The following is a 14,936-nucleotide window of genomic DNA, read 5'->3' as shown; positions in this document are numbered from 1 at the left end:
CGGGCAGTGCCTGCAGAGCTGCAACCCGCCGTGCGAGCAGCCACAGCTCGCGCGCCGCCTGGGGTCCCCTCGCCGGCCCCGCCGCGTGCAGGCCTCGGCCGCCGGCCGAGCAGCCCCACTTACCCAGCTCCTGCCCGGGCTCCGGGCTCCGGGCTCCGGACTCCGGCCTCGACTGTCCCCCTTCCGTCGCGGGCCGCCGCCTTCGGTCGCCTCCGGGACTCCAGCAGCCTGCACGCACTCCCGATTTTAAAAACAAACAGGCGCCGTCGCCTCCCCGCGGCGCTCGTGGGGCTTCCGCCAGCCCGCGCCTCCCGGAGGCTGGGAAGTTTGCTGGCAGGGCTCGGGCGGGACGCGCGGGCTGTCACCCCCCACTCGCGATGCAGGAGCCTCGGCGCGCCCCGCACCCGTGCTGTCTGCCTCGCAAGCGCTCTCCCTCCCTCCGTGTCACCCCCAGTCCTGCGATGCAGTGTCAGGATTGCACGGCTCTGACTCATCGGTTGAGCTCACAGCTTGAAAAAAAAAAAAGAGAGAGAGAGGGCGAGAGGCAACAGCGAAGGAGGAGGACTCTGGCGTGCTACAAAGGATTGCACAACTCGAGGCTGGGAGCGCGGAGCGCCCAGCGGCCGGCCGGCGCGCGCGGCACCGCGGCGAGCAGGAACCAGCTCTACCACTTCATCAGCACAACTGTCTCGGGGCGGCCTCAGCCAGCAGGCCCGGCGCCGCCCACTTCCTGCGACCAAATAAGGCCGGGGAAGGCGTCTTTAAACCTCAGGCGGCGGCCGGGGCTGGGGATTTCCAGCAGACCTCACCTCCACTCACGAGTCGGTCGCCGTCCCCACCCCCCGCCCAGGCTGGCGCCCCCGATGGCTTTGCTGGAACCCACGGGCCACGCTGCTAGTTCCTTTCACACCAAGGTCAGGAGGAGACGGTGACGAAATGTTTGGAAACCCATCGAGCCTGCCAGGAAAGTGTGTGTGTGATGTTGGGGAAGGCACAAGTCGCTTTCTTCCACAAAGAAACTCTCTCTGGTTTTGGATACGGTAAATCATGCACAATCCTCTCCAAGGCACTTTATTAACAGACTCCCCGGGTTTCACTTTCTGGCTCAACAGCGTCCTGGTGCGTGTAAAGGTTATTGAGATTGGCCTCAGTCCCTAGAAAGGACCCACCATCTCCATCACTTAGGTGAGGAAAATCTCCTGGATTTAATTCTAGCAACTCAGGCCAGACTTGAGCGGCTTTTCACTCCATACTCACATTTTCCCCTGCCTTCCCTAAATATCCCCCTGATCAATTCTCAGGTCCAAGCCTTGATGCCTCCTTGCCTGACCGGTGGGAAGATGGGAAACATTTTTGCAGCTCAAGAGGTTGGTTCTGGCCCCCACATTCAATGGGGCTTTAGGGCCAGGGGAAAATTCAGGGGTGTGTGTCCTATTCTTCCTTCCAAGTTTTTTGGTGATGGTGCAGTGGTGGTGGTGGTGGCTGTTTTTCAAGGAGATGGGTCAGGAGATTTTCCTTTGAAAGAAAAACCACCCAAGAATACAGTGTGTCCTGGCAGCCACTTTTCAAAACCCTGTGGCTAGACTTGAGAACCAGGTGCATCCCTCACTTTCTCAGGGAGAAGAGGAGGGAGGGGCAACAGAATATGATTCTCACACACTCACTGAGCCTACAGGGCCAGGGTGGGGTGTGGAGGGCACAGGCAAAACTTGGATCTTCTGCCCAGAAACCCTGCCAAACCTGCACTTGCTCCTAAGGGAGCATGGCTTTCCTGTCCTCTTCCACCTCTTTGCTGGCTGGAGTACCTGCGTACACATACACCTGGAAGTCACATCTCCCCAAGAGGAAAAGGGCTTATTTGCACCATGTTATGACAGATATGTCAAAATAAGGAATGCTTAAAACAACCTTATCTACAAAATACAGATAATTATGCCACAGGACTGGACCAGAGCACCTCTTGAAATCCCTTCCAGTTCAAGATCCATGATTCTGTGATTAGAGTAAGTGAATAAAGGAGCTAGGGAAACCACCTTCTACAAAAAAAAAAAAAAAAAAAAAAAAAAAGCCCGGGCTCCCCAGTTTGGCATCCGTGATGACAGTACTGTTCCTGGCAGCTCTCAGAGCACTTCTCCATACAGTCTCCTGAAGAGCACTGCATGTGAGAGTTTTATCCCTCTCAATCTATGGATGAGAATACTGAGGTTCAGAGAGGTTAAGTGAATTGTACCAGGTCACAGAGCAAGCCAAGCATCTGTGACCTCTCTGCTCCTCCCCCAGAGGAAGGCAGTGAGCAATTGAGGAACTGCAGTGCTCAGGCATGCAGACCCCCAAGCAGAGGCTAGACTCTCAGGGCTCCTAGCAAAGGATCAGGGTAGAGCCTTTTTACTTTTTTCATTTGCCTGATTTCTTCCCTCCCATTGACAACACATCCAAGTGAGAGAAGCAAAAGCAAAGCCATTTGGCCTCCAGTGCCCACTGCTGCCAAGTTCCTCTGCAGACCTGCGGCCATCCTGACCTCCCCTGAGAGCCCAGCCCCTGCAGCTGGCCTTAGGCAAGCCCAGAGTGAGCCCCTGAGAGCTAGTGCAGACCAGCCCAGGGATGTTCCCAACCAACCAGAAAACCCGGCTGGGAAGCACATTCCTAGAAGAGCCTGCCACCATGGAGCCAGGGCCCGGCCTCCAGGGAACAAGTGGGAGCCACTCCAAAGGAGTGGCCCAGGAAGCAGCACACGGAGTTGAGGCAGGTGGCAGGGGAAACAGAGAAGTCAGTGGCCCTGAAGGAGCCTTGCTCACCTTGGAGCAGCACTGCCCTTCACTACAGCTAAACTTCCAAATTCAGGCCACCTAAGAAAGGAGGAGAGAGAAGAAAAGGGGCACACACGTGTGCAGGGGAGGAGGGCTCAAGACTATACCAAATAGCCCCCGCTTGGCAGGAAAAGTCTACCTTGAAAAGGCGGGCAGATGAGGCTATGTAAAGAAAGCTGCAGCGCTTCTGGGAAAGCCCTGGAGGTCAGTTTTGCTGCAGATATGACGGTGCAGAATCACTGACGTGTGAAGTGAAAGTTTTGGTTTTAGAAGCTCCAGTCCCTGCTACAAGTCTCTGGGGCAACCAAGAAGGGTGACCTTTCAGGGAGACAGGGAGGTGTTCCAGAGACCTTATGCAGAGAGTGGGATTTTCTCCACCCTCAACCCTCTTTACAAACTGCAGGAAAAAGGAGTACAGAGCTCTAGTTACCAGGGAGCGTGTCTGACAAGAAAGAAACACTCCAGGAAATAAAGCACCCTAGACAGAATCCTAAACTCTGATTCCCAATGAAGGTAGAATACGGCATTTGAGAGGCTTCCTGGGGCCACATCAGCTCTCTGGACTCCACTCAGAGCGGTCTGTCACTGCCCTGTGTTTCATCAACAGTATCTAGACCATTAAAATCTTCCAAGGGTGAGGCCAGGCACAGTGGGTCACACCTGTAATCCCAGAACTTTAGGAGGCTGAGGCAGGAGGATTGCTTGAGCACAGGAGTTTGAGACCAGCCTAGGTAACGTGGCAAAACCCAGTCTCTACAAAAAAAATACAAAAATTAGCCAGGTGTGGTGGCGCATGCCTGTGGTCACAGCTACTCAAGAGGCTGAGGTAGGAGGATTGCTTGAGCCCATGAGGTCAAGGCTGCAGTGAGCTGTGTTCATGCCACCACACTCCATCCTGGGTGACAGGGCGAGACTTTGTCTCAAGAAAAAGGAAAATCTTCCAAGGGTAAATTTTATGGTGTGTGAAGTATATCTCAATAAAGCTGTCACGAAGTTGGGGGAAGCTTCCAAGGAAGCCAGGTTCTCACCTCCCAGCCACCTTCCTCCAATAACATTCTGCAGCCATCATCACTATTTAAAAGAGAAGTGTCTTTCTCCCCAGGCTCCATACCTGCATTCCTGTCCTTTGCCCACTATTCCTCCTCCAACGAGGCCAGCACACATGGTGTGTTTAAGTAAACAACCAACCTTTACCAGAGCCTGGGATATCGGGAATGCAAATATTGTTGAGGGCATCCCAAGTCCACGATGCCAGCCAGGTCCCTATGTCCCTTATCTTCTTGTGTCTTTATTGTCGTCTTCCTCTACAGAACTAAAGTATGACCTCCAGGACCTCATTACCTACAATTACAACAGAAAAAAAAAGAAGGGCGTAGAAAACACAGGGAACTTAGGAAAACTGTCACTGACCTTCCCTGAGCCTCACTTTTTAGGCCCATAACAGATGCACCATTTAAGTGTTCGTTGCATGAACAACAAAAGGATGCCCACCTTCCAGGGGCTTGAGAGGATCAAAAAGACAAAAAACTGCTTTATAACTCGATCATGCTATGTACACATAAGAGGCTACGATTATTATTTTTACTGTTTTACCCTGTATCTCCTCCCCAACCTAGCTTATCCCTTGTTAAGAACCTAGTTCCAGCCCCAGCGTGGTGGCTCACACCTGTAATCCTAGCACTTTGGGAGGCCAAAGCGGGCGGATCATCTGAATCCAGGAGTTCAAGACCAGCCTGGCCAACATGGTAAAACCCTGTCTCCACCAAAAATACAAAAATTAGCCGGGTGTGGGCCCGGCGCAGAGGCTCATGCCTATAATCCCAGCACTTTGCGAGGCCGAGGCGGGCGGATCACGAGATCAGGAGATCGAGACCATCCTGGCTAACACGGTAAAACCCTATCTCTACTAAAAAATACAAAAAATTAGCCAGGCGTGGTGGCGGGCACCTGTAGTCCCAGCTACTCAGGAGGCTGAGGCAGGAGAATGGCGTGAACCCGGGAGGCGGAGTTTGCAGTGAGCCAAGATCGAGCCACTGCACTCCAGCCTGGGCAATAGAGCAAGATTCCATCTCAAAAAAAACAAAAACAAAAAACTTAGCCAGGTGTGGTGACAGACGTCTGTAGTCCCAGCTACTCGGGAGGCTGAGGCATGAGAATTGCTTGAACCCAGGTGGTGGAGGTTGCAGTGGGCCCAGATCACACCACTGTACTCTAGCCTGGGCGACAGAGGGAGACTCTGTCTCAAAAAAAAAAAAAAAAAAAAACCCAGTTATTTTGCCTGCAAAGACCCCATGGGCCTCAGGTAACCCTCTCATGGGCTCTGCCTCGAGAGACTTTTTCCAGCATTGACTCAATGTCTCATCTGGGGTGTCCTCCAAGGCTTCTCTCCCAGCCCGTTCTTTGTGTCCTTTCCACCACACTTTTCCACAGGGTTGTCCTCCCAGCCTAAGTAGGGACACCCCTCCAACAGCTGTGTCTTCTCAGCCCTTTTTGCCAGGTCTTTTCTGAGCAAACCGGGAGCTCACAACCACCCCAGTCATGAAATTAAGCCACTGTGTGCTGAGACGTCTCTGCACCGTCTTCTCTTTTACCCTTGGAAAAAACGCCAGGGGACCCTCCTCCTCCGCTCACATTGACTTCACCTGTTCTGGGGCAAGGCCATGCTTGCCACACCAGCCCACAGCTGTCTGTGTCCCTGGCCCTCCCACCTGCCCCCTCCCCAGCCTCCCTGCCCTGCAGGCCCGGGCCAGGTTCTGAGTGCCTTTGTCTGGCCTGAGAGGGAGCCTCTGTACGTGTCCCCAGTTGCTGCTGTCACTCTGCGAGAGACGTCTGGCCGGGTGTAGGGAGAAGGACAAAACAGGTGTGGCTGCCAGGGAGGGCAGGCCAGCAGAGCCACAGGACAGAAACGCCCTTTCTTCACAGACTGAGAGCTGCCAACTTCTCAAAGGCCTCCCTTCAGCACAGTTCCATGCCCTGTGCAGAACTAGTCCCAGACAGACTTCCTCACTGGCTGTTCACTGGAGCTCGGCTTCCCTGTGTTATGGCAATGGGCCAGGAGGAACAGGAACTCCAGAGACCCAATGTGTGCAACAGGGCATGCTTTAAAGCATTGATTTTAAGTGAAAACAAATACTGATACATCATGGGCTACAATCCAACATTCATGCTCATGGGGGTGTACAGGTTAAGAGCACAGGCTGAGACCTGAGTCCAAATCTTGGCTCACACTAGCTTGATGACCTTGAGCGAGTTACTCAACCACTCATCTACAAAATCGGAATGATAGTAAGAGCTTACTTAAACAGTGTCTGGCACACACTAAGTCTTTTATAAGTGTTGGCCATCATTTTTTCTCATCTGTTTCATTGCTTCTAGTTTTGCACACTTTGCCATCCACACTGCCATCAGAGCGATCACACCTCTCTTCAGTAGCTCCCATCATCTACTGCATAAAGCTGAGACTGTTAGCTAGACTGTTAGGCACCTTTCCCACACGATCTGGCTCTGCCCCACTTCCCAGCCTCAGCCCACACGGCTAAACAACCTGACGTTCTCCAAGATGCCTGCATTCTCACCCTCATATCTTCACACGTGCTCCTTCTCTTGCCACCTTGATCCCCATGTTACCCCATACCCAGATCTCCCACCAGACTTGACCTTAATGGCAGCTCTTCCAGGAAGCCTTCATTGACTCTTCTGAGCAGCGGAAGGCCACTGGAGTGTATACTGTTGGAGCCCTCCCAGATCTACTTTGTAAAGTTGGTGCAATGTCCCCCAGGTGCTCTGAGTGTTGGCTTTCAAGGACTCACAGCTACCCCCTTCTCAAAAGGGGCCTTTGGTGGGACCAGTTCCATAGTGGTGCAATTCATGCTCCAGCTGCAACACACACTCTTCCCCGGTTCTACCCTGCTTCCCTTCCTCCCTTCCTCCAGAGACCATTTCTTAAATAAATCCCATGCACCCAAACCTCTGTCTTTGCTCCTAAAGACCAGACAGTCACTCTGTTCCCTAAATTCCCATGGCATCCTCTGTTTATCTTTACTCCATCACCTACACATTGTTCTACACCTGCTTATTGCAGCATATCTGGAATCAGAGTGCCATCTACTAGGATGGGAGCTCCTGAAGGGCACAGCCTAGATCTTCCTCACTTTGGTATCCCTGGTATCTACACAGCATCTGCACATGGTGGGTGCTCAGTGAATGCTTGCATGAATTAAACAGTATATGTGACTATTTAAAGCAAGCAATACAATGTAACAGATTGTTGTTACTTTTATTACTATTCTATTTCATTGATTCTAAGATACACATTTCCTCCATTTTAACATCTCTGAAATCAGGATGCATCTTGCAATTGATAGCCTGTATAGTTTAATTAGCAGCACTTCCTCTTCTTTTTTTTTTTTTTGAGACAGAGTCTAGCTCTGTCACCCAGGCTGGAGTGCAGTGGCGCAATCTTGGCTCACTGCAAGCTCCACCTCCTGGGTTCACGCTATTCTCCTGACTCAGCCTACTGAGTAGCTGGGACTACAGGCACCCACCACCATGCCCGGCTAATTTTTTTGTATTTTTTGTAGAGACAGGGTTTCACCATGTTAGCCAGGATGGTCTCGATCTCCTGACCTCATGATCCGCCTGTCTCAGCCTCCCAAAGTGCTGGGATTACAGGCGTGAGCCACCGCACCCGGCCTTTTTATTTTATTTTATTTTATTTTTTGAGAAGGAGTCTCACTCTGTTGCCCAAGCTGGAGTGCAGTGTTGTGATCTCGGCTCACTGCAACCTCCACCTCCTGGGTTCACTGCAACCTCTACCTCCTGCCTCAGCCTCCCAAGTAGCTGGGATTACAGGCCCTCACCACCAGATTCAGTTAATTTTTATATTTTTAGTAGAGACGGGAATTCGTCATGTTGGCTAGGTTGGTCTCGAACTCCTCACCTCAAGTGATCCGCTGGCCTCAGCCTCCCAAAGTGCTGGGATTACAAGTGTGAGCCACCATTCCCGGCCTCTTTCTTAGCTGTATATAAAATAACACTACATCTTCTAATCAATGGCTTCTTAGGTTCAGTGGTGTATGGCATTATTATTATCAACAACTATTGAGGCTCAGTCTCCTGAATTCTGAGGCCAGCACTGCAAAGCCCACAGAGCTATGATGCCCATTATCTGAGCTCAGTAGCTGTTGAGCAAACAAGCTGTCATAGGGGCTGGGCGCGGTGGCTCATGCCTGTAATCCCAGCGTTTTGGGAGGCTGAGGCAGGAGGATTGCGCTTGATGCCAGGAGTCTGAGACCAGCCTGCACAACACGGCAAGACCTGTCTCAAAAAAAAAAAAAATTAGCCAGGCGTGGTGGTATGCATTTGTAGTCCCAGCTACTTGGGAGGCTGAGGTGGGAGGATCTCTTGAGCCCAAGAGTTTGAAGCTGCAGTGAGCTATGATTGCACCACTGCACTCCAGCCTGAGCAACAGAAGGAAACTGTGTCTTAAGCGGGGAGAAAAAAAAAAAAGGCTCTCATAAAATAACCTACAATTTCGCAGAGTTAAGAAGGATCCCTGTGTCCAGACACCTCCGGAAACTCCCATGAAAGTAGGCCCATGTAATGTGGAACAAGCTCCACACTGTAAGTCATGAGAGAAAAGTTCTAAGCCTAGTTCTTCCTCTAATTTTCTGGATGACCTACACAGGATTTTTCTCACATCTGTGGAGCAGCTACTAAATGCTTGACATTGGCCTGGCACAGTGGCTCATGCCTGTAATCCCAGCACTCTGGGAGGCCAAGGTGGGTGGATTGCTTGAGTTCAGGAGTTCAAGACCAGCTTGGGCCACATGGTGAAACCCCCATCTCCACAAAAAATACAAAAATTAGCCAGGCACGGTGGTGTGTGCCTGTAGTCCCAGCTACTTGGGGGGCTGAGGTGGAAAGATCGCTTGAGCTCGGGAGGCAGAGGTAGCAGTGAGCCAAGATCATACCGCTGAACTCAGCACTCTGGCCTGGGCGACAGAGAGAGACCCTGTCTCAAAAAAATTAAAAAATAAAAAATACATGCTTGATATGATATATGAGCCTACTGAGTCCACCCCAGCACCCTGGAAGGAAGCCATTTTCCCCATTTTATACATAAGGAAGCTGGGGTTCAAGAAGGTTAAACAGCTCTGCCAAGGTCATACAGATGGCATTCGACCTCTGGACCCTCTGAAGCCTTCTCTCTGCTACATGAGGATACCTCTCTGGGTCTGTGTTTCCCAATAAGAAGTTTAATAAAATGAGAGATTACAGACTGGAGCCTCATGGGCCCTTCTCCCTCACAGATGTGTTTTATTTGACTCACATATTATGTTTTATTTTAAATGAATTTATTGCCAACTTTTTTTGTCTTTTGAGACAGTCTTACTTTGTTGCTCACTACAACCTCCACCTCCCGGGTTCAAGCGATTCTCCTGCCTCAGTCTCCTGAGTAGCTGGGACTACAGGTGTGCACCACCACACCTGGCTAATTTTTTGTATTATTAGTAGAGATGGGGTTTCACCATGTTGGCCAGGCTGGTCTCGAACTCCTGACCTCAGGTGATCTGCCAGTCTCAGCTCCCAAAGTTTGGGGATGACAGGCGTGAGCCACAGCGCCCAGCCTATTGCCTAGGCTATGTGTGTGTATATATATATATATATGTGTATATATATATATATATATTTTTTTTTTTAAATCAGAAAACAAAAACAAACTAAAAATCAGAACTTCTGCCTTGTCGTGGAAAAAAAATTGGAAACCTCCTTCTTGAAGGTGGAGCTGAGTAGCACTGCTAGGGAGGGGTGCTTAGGTGGGATGGACTTTCTAATTTTCCAAAGATCCTACCCCTTCCTAGGCCACGAGTCACTGTCTTTTATCATCACATTCTGCCAGCCTCTGTCATTTCATCCCCTCTGTTCCCTGCTGGCCTCTGAGTGCATAACCCCTGAGCCAGATGCATTCCAGTGCTCCCTCCAGCTCTAACAGCCTGTGGTTCCTCCCAGGGTCTCCCTTGCATCCACCTCCTGCCCTGTGGCCTCCATCACAAGGGCTTCCAGGGTCTGTCCCTCTCACTGCCTCCCCAGAGTCACTGAGGTGGTGAGCTGGGCTGGTGTGGAGATGAGTGAGACAAGGTGAGGGGTGGGGCCAGTGAGGAAGACAGGACTTGCAGTTTCCCAACAGGAAAGTGGTTCAAGGAGATAAATGAGGCGGGAGGCTCCGCAGTCACAGGACATGAGCAGGGCTTGACACATGAGGAAACACATCAGTAAATCATCAAGAGGAAAAACCTACATCAGCAGCAATTTAGGATATGCAAATTAGAATATCATTAAGGCCCCATTATGGCCCACCCCAATATGAAAATAAGTAAATAAATAAACCAGGAAAGCTGCTGTCGGCAGGGCAGCTGCATATACGTTGCTGTGCTACCATAAACAGTTTAAATCTTTCTAGAATGTGATTTGGCATTGTGTTGCAAAAAGGTTTTTGTTTTGTTTTGTTTTGTTTTTTGAGACGGAGTCTCGCTCTGTTGCCCAGGCTGGAGTGCAGTGGTGCAATCTTGGGCTCATTGCAACCTCTGCCTCCTGGGTTCAAGCAATTCTCCTGCCTCAGCCTCCCGAGTAGCTGGGATTACAGGCACGCACCACCAAGCCCGGCTAATTTTTGTATTTTTAGTAGAGACGGGGTTTCGCCATATTGGCCAGGCTGGTCTCAAACTCCTGACCTGGTGATCTGCCCGCCTCAGCCTCCCAAAGGGCTGGGATTACATGTGTGAGCCACCGTGCCCGGCTGGGTTTTTTTTTTTTTTTTAATGTTTGTGGATATATGGTAGGTGTATGTATTTAGTGTTGCAAGAGTTTAAAACACTGACCAGGTAATTATGGTTGGCCGACTATATCCCATAAAAACAATCTAAAATGTCACCACAAGGAAGTTTTTACAAAAGATGCTCCATAGCACCTGTATATAGAGCCCATCAGATTATGGTACGGTAAGGAAGAGCAACAGAACAAAATGTGAAAGGATGGACAAAGGGAAACTATCTGATGAAACCATTTGGTGAAGTCATGTTAAGTGACAAAATCAGCACCAAAAAATATGTCAGGTGAACTTATAAGCTGTGTTAAAACCTCACAGGAACATTAGAAGCAATCAGAAGAGAATTCTAAATAGGTGTCATGTTTATTCTGTTAAGTTGATAGAGATTATTTATATAACAATAACGATGATGGTGATGATGATGATGATGATGGTGATGATGGTGATGATGGTGATGATGATGATGATGATGACGATGTAAGGGCCACTGAACAGGATTTCCTCATCATAAACATACCAGAGGGCAGGTAGGCCCAGGCCCCTGCCTTGATGAGGCAAGAAGAAGGAATGTAAACTGGGAGAGGAGTGATTGTGACGGGGCGGGGATGGTGTGGGGGAGTGCCTCCAGAGTATCCCTTATCTGGAGAGCTTTGAAACACCTCTCACCAAAGAAAGAAAATTACACAAATAAACCCACACCAATTAACCTCCAGCGTCCTGGGTGCTAACTCTGCTGCATTTGGGCTCTCAATTTCACTAATACCTTATTTCAGCAACTTCTGAGGTAACACCAGGGCTCTTTGTGGGCTAGCCTAGGTACCCAACCACCATTTATAGCATTGTTTCTATGGAAATGTGTTTCAAGCTTCAAAAAACCGAGCTGCTAACAACCCTGGGGCACACACACACACGTGGTCTCTAAATTAGGGAACTGAGAGGAACAGTTATTGCTGGGGCCTGGGCTCGAGAAGGCAGCTTGTTCCTTAGACACTTTGGCACTTAATATTCACATGACCAGCAATGATCAGAACCAGGCTCAGTGCCACTGTAGGGCATGAAGATGGGGCAGGGGCATCTAGGAATAAACACGATATTCTAGAACAGCACAGAGACAGTCCCCACCTCCACCTCCAAACACACTCACACAGCCATCATTTCTCATGGAACACACGAAGCTGGCCTGAGTACCCCTAATGAGCATCTAGGCATGCCCTGAGCCCATACTCTCCATTTTCTCTCTGACCCTGGCACACCTCCAGTCACAAGGTCCTACTTCAATCTGATCACAGAACAAAAAACTCCAGTCTTTGACAGTTCTGGAATTTGGTTTTAGCAGATATAAGCTGGAGATAACCAGGGCCCCAGCTGGGTCTGGACGTCCCTCCACATGCATTCTGTCGGGTGGAGCTTTAGCAGGCTCCAACTTGCAAACTCAAGGTATACCGCGGACTCTCCAGCTGCCACCCACCTGGGGACTCTGCACAACACCAAGGAGTCTCGCTGTCCTGCCCCGATCACATTCCTGGGCTGGTCACAGCGAGGGGATGATCATGGGCCCTACAAATAGACACTCCACACGTTAAGAAAATAAGGCTCCCCCCTCAGAAGAAAAGGCTACTACACACAAGGGGAGTGGTGGGTGAGAAGGCCATTCACCAGGTGTCCAGAGGTTCTGAGATGCCACAGAGATATGAGAAGGTGCGCAGAAGACAGTCAGCTGCTCAGCCCCACGCCCACACCTGCAGCTGCGTGTCCCAGCAGATCTCATGGCAAGATGTGGGGTCAGGGGGCCCTGCCTGCTAGGTCAGAAGTGAACTGGATGGATGTGGCTAGCACTGAAGAGCAACTAAATTCCACATTTCAATTAATATGTGCAACAATGTAAGTGCGCAAGACACGACCTCACTAGGGCGCCACCAGGGTTAGAAAAGGCTGCAGGAGGTCAATTAGCAAAGCACACCCTCCCTGCTGCCAGGTGGAACTGCAGAAGAGAGACTCAGCTTCCTCCTGCTGTGGCAGGGGCCTGCAGTATGAGGCAGCCCAGAGGTGAGTGGGCGGGTGGCTCAAAGTCTCACGTGCTCACTGGGCTGGTTCCGTGAAAATGCAGGTGTGAAAATCGTCTGGGGCCCTGAGCCGGCTGAGGGCTGGATGCAGAGTCCACGCTGTGAACCCGAGTTACTCAGCCAGTCTATGAAGTCAGGCCCATCTGAATCTTCCAGGCCCTGCATGCAGTGCCAGTAGCTGATAAGACAGAGCTGTTTGGTCTTCCTGGTAGTAACAGATGGGCGTCCCTCCCCCTGGCCTCCTTTCCACCCAAATCCAAAGTCTTTGAAGTGAAGGCCTTGTCTTATTAAAAAAAAAAAAAGATGCTGTATAAATTATTAAAGCAATTTCAAACACACACATGCCCTACCCATAACCTCTTTGCCTAAATCCAGTTATCTGCATTATGTCAATTTTTACTATGGGCAGTGTAATCAGTTTTTACACACTTATCATGCAATTCTGTGTTTTACTTTTTTCATCTAAACTAATCAACATTTTCCCAAGAATCAACATTATCTTCATATTATTATAACTGTGACACAATACTCACCGAGTCTGGGTATCATGAATTATACAGCCACATGAAACACTGAGGCTATTGACAGTTTTGTTTGTTTGTTTTTTCTATTTTAAGCAATGTTGCTATAAATATCTTTGTTCGGTGTGCAGGAAGGTATGAGACTAAAAAAAATAATAATAAATAAATATATTTGTACTTTTCCTGTTTAGAATAAATAAATTCTTTATTCTTTATTCTTAAATTCTCAAGAGCAATACTAATAGATCAAAGGAAATTATTTGTATATAATGTATATAACATTTTATTACAGCTTCAAGTTCTAGTGTGTGTGTGGGTATGTGTATATATATACACATATACATATATATATATATTTTTTTTTTTTTTTTTTGAGACGGAGTCTTGCTCTGTCACCCAGTCACCCAGGCTGGAGTGCAATGGTGCCATCTTGGCTCACTGCTACCTCCGCCTCCCAGTTCAAGTGATTCTCCTGCCTCAGCCTCCTGAGCACTCCAGCCTGGGCAACAGTGCAAGACTCCGTCTCAAAAAAAAAAAAAAAAAAAAAGAGAGGCCAGGCACGGTGGCTCACGCCTGTAATCCCAGCATTTGGGAGGCTGAGGCAGGCGGATCACCTGAGGTCAGGAGTTCGAGACCAGCCTGGCCAACATGGTGAAACCCTGTCTCTACTAAAATACAAAAATTAGCCAAGCGTGGTGGCAGGCGCCCATAATCCCAGCTACTCAGGAAGCTGCAGCAGGACAATCACTTGAACCTGGGAGGCAGAGGCTGCAGTGAGCTGATATCACACCACTGCACTCCAGCCTGGGTGACAGGGTGAGACTCCATCTCAAAAAAAAAGAAAAGAAAAGCAAATCCAACTAATCAGCCACGGTGAGAAAGCCGCTCCTCCACAGGTCTCTCTCCACAGTGGCACTCTCTGAGTGGCACACAGACCTGGGATAATGACAGGAAGCTTCTGAGTGATAACCCTGGGTCCCACTATGAGGCACCATAAAGACACCGCCTGCCAGGCTCCACTCACAGGAATTTTGGAACAGGAAAGGTCCCCCTGTAGTCTAATCCCCTCATTTCATAGACAAATGGAGACTGCAACCCCTGCTTTGGGGCTCCCACTGCACCCTGCAATCACTGTCAGGAGGATGTGTTCTTCCTCGCAGGAACAGGAAGAGCCACAGCCTGTCCTGACTGCCTCATGACCAGGTGGGACAGGACTTTCATTTTAAAGAGCCCCAGTCTCTGCTACCATGGTCTGCGGACTTGCTTTCCCCAGCTCTGTCTCTGTGCGAAGCCGACAGTGCTGAGCCTGAGAAACGAAAGGGTCCTCTAAGGGCAGCTAGCATTAATATTTATCCTTCTTCGAGGAGGGCCAGTAGGAAGAGATGCCTCTGCCACCTCTAAACCAGCTCCTCACCACAGACGTCTCCTCAGAGTGTCCCCTCAAAGGCTTCTTCAAGGTGAGTGGGGCCCCGGTACAGGTTTGATACCCTCAAATCCCCTGCTTACTCTCACCAGGGTCTTGCTGACAGGCCCAAGCAAACAGCAGAGTCACCAAGGTGGCAGCTCCACCAGCAGGCGCTAAGGGAGACTGGGGATGTCATGTAGACAGCCAGGTCACCAAGCACACAGTCCGCCAGACACAGGCCACGTCTTGGGCCTGCCCGATGCTCCCTCACAGCCCCTCAGGCGGCCCTCCTCGTCCCTGTCACAGGGCACC

The 14,936-nt window shown here is 50.0% G+C and overlaps 1 protein-coding gene across 6 annotated transcripts in view; it reads right to left on the bottom strand.

The window, feature by feature from the left end:
* Positions 1–14,936, bottom strand: part of MIDEAS (mitotic deacetylase associated SANT domain protein) — a 75,972-nt gene that overhangs the window by 45,934 nt on the left and 15,102 nt on the right. The window contains exon 1 of one of the 6 annotated variants that reach the window (XM_011765627.2): positions 124–801. The exons of the other annotated variants lie outside the window; for them this stretch is intronic. The gene's annotated coding sequence lies outside the window, so the exon portion shown is untranslated. Of the gene's footprint in view, positions 1–123; positions 802–14,936 lie in introns of those variants that run through there. 6 annotated transcript variants of the gene reach the window in all.

Source organism: Macaca nemestrina, chromosome 7 (assembly GCF_043159975.1).
Source record: "Macaca nemestrina isolate mMacNem1 chromosome 7, mMacNem.hap1, whole genome shotgun sequence".
Classification (NCBI taxonomy): Eukaryota; Metazoa; Chordata; class Mammalia; order Primates; family Cercopithecidae; genus Macaca; species Macaca nemestrina.
The sequence above is the reverse complement of the archived record's forward strand: the minus strand, read 5'-3'. Positions and strand labels throughout refer to the sequence as shown.